This window comes from Rhipicephalus microplus, chromosome 5, assembly GCF_043290135.1.
Source record: "Rhipicephalus microplus isolate Deutch F79 chromosome 5, USDA_Rmic, whole genome shotgun sequence".
Classification (NCBI taxonomy): Eukaryota; Metazoa; Arthropoda; class Arachnida; order Ixodida; family Ixodidae; genus Rhipicephalus; species Rhipicephalus microplus.
The window spans coordinates 218,620,289-218,628,008 of NC_134704.1; the positions used below are offsets into that span (position 1 = coordinate 218,620,289).

Sequence of the window (7,720 nt, forward strand, 5' to 3'; positions counted from 1 at the left end):
CGCACAGACGCATCGCCCCAGCGATCTTGCGACGCATCACTTTGGGGCTTCGCGCATGCGCAATACCACCGCCCCATCGTCCTACGTACGCAAGCCGCCTGCGTACCCAGCACTAAAACTCCCTATTGACTAGAGGGCAATCTCACGCTGCCATCGTACAGCGACCATGAGAATGTTGGGTAGTACACACATTTGCCTAGTCTTCGAACTTGCAGGCGCCGAATCGTACTTGCGGCTTTGTTTAATGCTGTGTTTCGGTTTTGTTTTAAAAGAAAGATTGAATGCTTTTGAACTTTGTAAGCTCATTTGAAAAGTAAGTATAAAAAAATAAAATGGTGAAGCGCAACCGCTGAACATTTGCTAATACTCGTTTCGTAAAAAAACAGCTTCTAGCCACACGAACACACACGGAGCCAAAAAAACGGTTCGGTTCACCCAATAGCCGCTTAAAACCGGCTTGACTTGGCTGAAAACGTATGCATAGACGGCGACAAAATCGCCGTGTTGGACATTTTTTGGGGGACGTTTAGGTGGTGGGAACGAAAGGTCTAAGGTTCCTCACTAGCTTGTGAGGATCTTTACCGTGCGGTGGTTATTTATCCGTGGTCTTTGCTTGGCCGGGAGCCTCATGCATTCGCGAGGACCGCCTCTGCGCATGAATACGTGGTCTCGTTCTGTAATACTGTCTATAAGCAATGTGGTAACGACTTGCCCGATCATGAACACCGTGTGTTATGCTATTTGTGGATGTATGCCGTACGTGTATGTCTGGTAAGTGCGTGTGTAGCGTAAGGATCGATGTGTCGCTTCGGTGAAGTGTATGCTTGCGCCAAAACTTTCATTGAAGCTTCTTCTTGCGTAACTGCGTGAGACAGATACGAAATGCACAAGTTGGAAGCGATGGACTATTACCAGGCGTTCACACGACGTTATTTTCCAAGTGGCTTAAATATGTTGTCGCCGAATACGATAATCGGTTTTCTAAGCTATGTCTTTTCTTGTGGGTGTATACAAAGAAAAAAAAAAGAAATAAAGTTGAAGATATGCTGGGAGCACTATAAATATTCGCTCAAAATTGCCACCTTGAGCCTCTTCTTAAAATCAAACAGTGCCGCAAGGCAGTCGTGTCTTGCGGTGAAGTGCACGCTGTGTATTGCGGTAAAGCATACATATTGCGCGCGCTCGTGTGTAAATTGGAAATGTAGCACCGACATTGGGCCTCGTGTGTGCACCTAAATTGTACACGCGCTATCCTCTTCCTCATCAGTGACGATGCGGCAGTCAGTATCGTCATCATCTTCAGCTTGTGTAACAAGCACAGAACAATTTACCTAGTAAAATATATTTTGTGGCAGGCAATTCGCAAGGCATTCAGATGTTAGTTCATTGCAGGATTAATTCAAGATTGTTAAATGGCACCTTCAAATAAACGAAACATGCATATGAGAGGCTTCAGTCGTACTTCAAAATTTGTGCCATGCCTCAAATTGAAAATGATTATAAATGAAATATATGCTAAGGCTGGGTGTAGATTACCATTCACAATTCAATTACCATTCATATTTTAGAAACTTAGAAAATTTGTAGCTCATGTTTTCCTATCGAGTAAGCACAAAAATAACTGTTGAAGAATGGTCTACAATTACTCACACAGTTTGCAAGAAATAGATCTTTGAAACGTATGTCGTGCCAGAACTAAGTGCAAGGTGGTTAGAGGAAACTGGTTATGACCCGACATAATAGCGCATGTTCAAACGTTTTACATGGGCTGCTTGTTGGCAAAATGGGGTGGGAATTAGGTAAGTGCCTGCAGGGATCTGCACCAAGAGACGAAACCTGCTACATCTTTTTTATAAATTTCATTATTTGTGTCAAGCATGCGTGCACTCTTCGTTGTTGTGTTCTATCAGGGAGCAAGTATATGGCATACGCTTGAAATCCATACGTTACCCCTGCGATTTGAAGATGTTATCACAGTGGACATGAACGTGCAATGTAGTTGAAAATGTTGCTGGGCACCAACTTTCTTAACAATCTGAACCTGCTTATACTACAAAAGTTACCACGTGACTTCAGCCAAATAGTTTCTAACTGTTGTAGTTACTGTCAGATAAAAGTAATAATGAGCTAGTTGTGCTTGGACAACAGTCTTGCTTTACTGTATTAAAATACAGTAATTTAGTACCTGCATATAGAACTGACCACTTATTTTTTTTTATTTGTGGTCCTATTTGTTACAGTTTACTTTCAAAATATTTCATACAAGGTGGTTAAGTTTTAAGTCCATACAGTGGGCAAATTTTATGAGCAATACCGCATGCTGTACAATCACTTTTACTTCTCCTAGAAAGCATGGTGTTCCACTATTCCGGTATGTCTCGGCTGGGCTTCTCGACGACTGTACATGTCAAACAGTTTGCCAAGTGTAACTACTTACTCCCCCATAACTCTAAATTTTGTCGAGCCATAATAAATAATTGGCAGTAAGAACCAGTTACAAAACCCTTTTTTTATGAAGTGCTCTTTAATCAGGGACCTAACAATTCTGTACATAAACGATGACAGCAACCACTTCTCCGCAGATTGAACGATTAGGTTGTACTCATAAAAGCATTAATATAATTAGACTCTTTTTTTTTGGAAAGTAAATACAATGCATAAATAGTCTAACCAGTCCGTGATTCAATATTGTAGCTAAACTATCGTTGAAAGCCAGAGTCATTTACAAATGCCATGTGAATTCCCGGAAAGCGCTATGTAGCTTTATATAAATTGGGGATGTCTGCAAAAAAGCAAAAAGCCTACGTTTATGTTGAGCAGAAGTCCAAGTGAACATGCATGCATATGTTCATGAACTAGTTCCCTGTAAGATGTGGTGCAACAGCTCTAGCTTAAAAGCTTCAGGCAGCTTTTATGCTGCTCCAAAAAGATTTTAGTTGCACCACAAGCTCCGGATATGCCTTTCATGATTCACGTCACTGTGCCTGTTCAGTGTTTAAAAAACAGGTTTGAAGGGGATGCTAAAAATTTTTTTTGAAGGGGTGAGTAGCAGAGAGCATTAATTTATTAAAGTCTTCAATTTTATTATGTTACCTCTGAGGCTTGCAGGTATGTTAAATGAGCATGGTCATATGAGTAACACCTCATAGGTCAATAATTTTTGGGTTGACAGCAAGGTATGAAGAGACAGGATTATGAAAATTGCAGAAGTAGAAGTAATAAAGTTGTCGAGAAGACTTTGTTAACAGTACATTTACAGGCTTCACGCACAATTTGCTTTTCAGCAGGGTGAATTTACTTTTGCTGATGCTTCCGATTGCGTCATTGCACTTCGTAAGCACTGGTTTTATGCACTGCACGTGACGATCTTGTTTTTTCAAGGTTCATGTACTGATTAAAAAGTATAGGATCAAGAAACTTACATGCTGTCTTAAGGCATAATCAGGCTCACCATAGAGGTAAGTGGTGACATTTCAGTGAGTTGTATGTGGGAGGTCTGTGTACATACCATCATAGTAATCTTGCAATGCTGTAGCTTTATTTGTGTAACGAGTGAAGCTTCTTTTCCTGTTAAAAATTTCTGCCAAGCAAACAAGTTCCAACAGTAGGATTTGCCCTTGGGTAAAGCAGGTGGTAAGAGTGAGCTTATTCAGAAGCCCTTCAAGAGTACCCACTAAAGGAATTAGTACCTATAGGGCAAAAATTCCAGTGCACCAAGAAGGGCAAGGGAGGACGGTGCAGGTTAACATTTCAGGAGGGCATCTTCTGAACATCATCCTTCTCTAGCCACAAGCTTGTATGGCCAATGTTTAGCAGACTCCTACTAACATAAACTAGGTATAAATGTTGCTTCTCTATTGCAAGATGACACACCATATACCTTTTGAGAGTCTCCTCACCACAAGCTCTTACATTAGCCTAAAAATATTTTTTTTTCTACGGTGCCCTTTTTTTGTCCTAAACAGTTGTCTGAAGCAACAATATGCACATTGTGACAGTCTAGCTGGTGACCACAGAGATGGCTCCCGCCATCAGGATGTATACTCCACTCAAAATGTAAGACACTGCAAAATCATAGTCCGGTGTGCGTGTATACGACCTTGAACATGCAAGCAGTGACCACTTCTCTTGTGTTCTCTGCATTGGCGCATGCTTGTTGCACACCTGTTCAAGATTGTGACAGTGAAATTAGTTCTGGCAATGCTGTCTCAGAGGTAAGACTGTGTATGCCCTTAAGAACACCATGGTGGAGCGAGCAGAGATTCATATCAAATGTAGTAATAAACTGGCAACACCATGGTTATACAAGCACACTTGCATTAATTTATTACATTTTTATTGAGGCAGACATCACACAGCTAAGCCTAGTTGTGATCTCTTTTCATTATTGTCTACATAGTTTTCCCGTTGGTCACAGCACAGGAAGAGAAATTTCTCTGTGGGAGCACCATATTTTAAGCTTGCATGACTCCAATGAAGCACTGTGCGAACAAATATGTTGAAAATGTCAATACTTCGGGTCCTATAAATGGTGAACTGGTTGTCACATTCAGCCGGTGATCCTGCAGGAGCTTTAGCATATACTCTAAGGTCATTTTGCATTAACAATGCCACATACAATAGCTTAACAATGGTTTTTAATGGGCAAGATGATGCATAGCTTCAGGGAGCTAATTAAGCTAAGGGGGAAAATTATAGACGCCTAAGCACCACTGGAAAAATGAAAAAGCACAGAAAAAGAGCATCGGTCGCAGCTGAACTACAGAAAATATTTACACTGCACCACACATTTGCATCGTCTAGAATTTTCCCTAATAATGTTATACCAACCTGCCTAGCAGCAAGTACTTCTAAGGTAATAAAGTGCAGAATGACACTTGCATAAGACAGGGAACAGGACGCGAGTTAACTGCCATCTATCTTTGTTTGTGCAGGGTGTCTACCAACTTGGGAAAGTCGGGGAATTGGGGCCTTGCTGGAAAACTGTAGGAGCTTTGGTAAAACCTGGCTAATTCATGGAAACTGGCGGCAGTCTGTGCCACCATCACAAAAATAAGCATTACCCTTGATCAATACTCAAAAAGTCACTCCTTCGACTGCAACTACAGTGAACAGCTAGAAGAGGCCTAAAAAAAGGCAATGCATAACTGTTTCTTCTTAGTGTACAAACAAAAGGATACACCGACCAAAATAACACAAAGTTTACTGATGTTTCGGCACCTGATAATGTTCTGAATGACAGCCATAAGAAAGGTACATCGTATTTAAGTATGACTAGGTGCGTGATGTAAGCACCAAAAGTATATGGTGAGCGTTCCATAATTCTTATTGAGTATATGTGCAGCTGTGTGAATGTGCAGGGATTCCAGCTGCTGGCATGATGCAAGCTTGTTTTCTTCGACCAGAACACGGTTGCTTGACCAGTTGATTTGAAAGCCTGTATATTCCGCATGTTCAGCGAGGGCATCCAAGGCCACCCATGATTTGGTGACTTCATTTTGAACTGTTGTGTTGTTTAACTCTTTCATTGAAATCACAGGTCTCATAGACTGACATGTTGTCACACTCGTGGCAGACTACAGTGTAAAGAAGACTACAGAAAGTTCGCTCGGCAGCTTATTCTTCCCATTGACTAAGGCATTCCTTAGCTTCCATGTTGGTACATGCACTATTTTGATGTATGTTCCTTCTACATATCACATATCATATCTGACTTTCCAAGCACAGCATTTCTCACATCGATAAATTTGTGCATATTTGTCGTGGCCACAAATTCGGCTTGGCTTGAAGGCCTTTTGCTTATGTTAGAACTGCCATCACAAGAGGTTTGCTGGGCTATGTTTTGCCTTGTATAATATTATTGCTATTATTATTATTATTGGCGATGCAGCTGCAAACATCCTCCGCTATGCACTTATTGCAGATATTTCAAGAGTAGCACACTCTCTTCTCATTTCACTTCCTTGAGATGGTGTTATTAAATCCATGAGTATTTTTTATCACTATGTTCATAGAAGAGTACGTAAATGAAGGTAGCATGAAGGTAACCAAAACACGCAACTTAGCTTCACAAAAAAAGCCTACTGGCTTTTTCAGCTTGCCTTTGTTGTACATAGCCTGGTCGCTCCTCACAGCGGTGTTCATGCTGTCTGAGACGCATCTGGAAGCTAAGTTGCATGTTTTGGTTGCTGACAAGGAAGGCTTCTTTTCAACTCTAGATGGCTCTATGTATAATGATAAGGTAGCCACTGGTTTGGAAAAAAGCTGAATAAATCATTTTCTGAGCAACTGCAGCCAATCAATTTATGTGGATGGACATGCATCTTCACTTTCACAGGCAAAGCCTGGTGTTCCCCAGGGATCAATCATGGGACCAGTTTTGTTTCTCATTTACATCAACGACATTGGACATGGTTTGTCATCTACTGTCAAATTATTTACATACAACTACATCATTTATAGAAAAATTGACAGTACCCAAGCTAACGAGTCATTATTGTTGGACCCCAATAAACTCGCATTTTGTGTCACCATGGCAAATTAACACTTCCAAAACGAAGGCCATGACGTTTACAAGAGCACATAAAACAGAACTGAGTCAATATGAAATTCAAGCTCTCCCCATTTAAAAAGTATCCCTATTTAAATATCTTCGAATTCATTTATCTTCTGACCTGCCTTAGAATAAGCGCATCGATATCATAACTAGTGAGGTGTCAAAAGCACTTGGATTTATTAAAAGAAACCTTTACTTGGTGAACTATACCTCTAAAATGCCAGCGTACACTACACTTGTCCGTTGAAAGATAGAATATGCATCCATCATCTGGAACCCACATCAATCATATCTCATCGATTAACTTGAATCAATACAAAATGAAGCAGCAGGATTTATCACCAAGTAGTATTCTCGCAACTGCAGCACTACAGATATTACACACTCACTTTCATTACCCCTTCTTGAAACACGCAGACTGTCGTTGCTGTTGTTGCATTTTCATAGATTTCATCGTAGTAAATCTGCCTTCGTAAAGCTTGCACAAACACACCTCATAATATTTTGAAACATATTGACAACCAATTCAAAATACAGCCTTTTTTGGTACGCACAATTATGTATCAACACTCACATTACTTCGAAGCACACATCACTGGAACACACTGCCGGGTGACATCGCTTGATTCATTGATCATGCCGCCTTTGTAAACCAATTCAATATTTTCTTGGACATATGACTTACCTATCTGTGTGAGTTTGTAAGTGCATGTTTGTGCTTATTTTTACTCTTCTTTCATTGTAAATATATTTCCTCCTTAAAGATGATAGTCTTGCTTGGGATACTCCAATGCAAAAATTTTGGTCTGTCTGTCAGCAAAAAGGCTCAAGTACGACCACATCCACAGCATCCACCAGTATTGCTCAAGTTTCTGCGTTCATACTTGTACGATTGTCAATAAAAAGCAAATATTGAGCATATTTGAGGCACAATATCAACACGTCAATATTGTGCACTGTGTTTATTTATACTAGAAAAGGTATAAATAAGTAATTCTAAGCACTGCAGCTGACAATGCGACGCTTCGCATGGAAAGGCGAGTCTCCTATGCTTTTCTAAGACGATACTGTGCTGCTACCTGTCTTGAAATCTACAAAGTATGGCCTCCAAGATTGCACGCATGCTGCGTGCTGCGTGCTCGCTATAACAAAGGCCATCCTTTC

General features: G+C 40.6%; 1 long non-coding RNA gene across 1 annotated transcript; it reads left to right on the forward strand.

The window, feature by feature from the left end:
• Positions 1 to 524: 524 nt before the first annotated feature.
• LOC142818129 (uncharacterized) lies at positions 525 to 7,503 on the forward strand. The gene is made up of 3 exons (XR_012895601.1): positions 525 to 771; positions 3,382 to 3,458; positions 4,935 to 7,503. It is a non-coding gene; the product is annotated as an uncharacterized LOC142818129 (long non-coding RNA).
• The last annotated feature ends 217 nt before the right edge of the window (positions 7,504 to 7,720 follow it).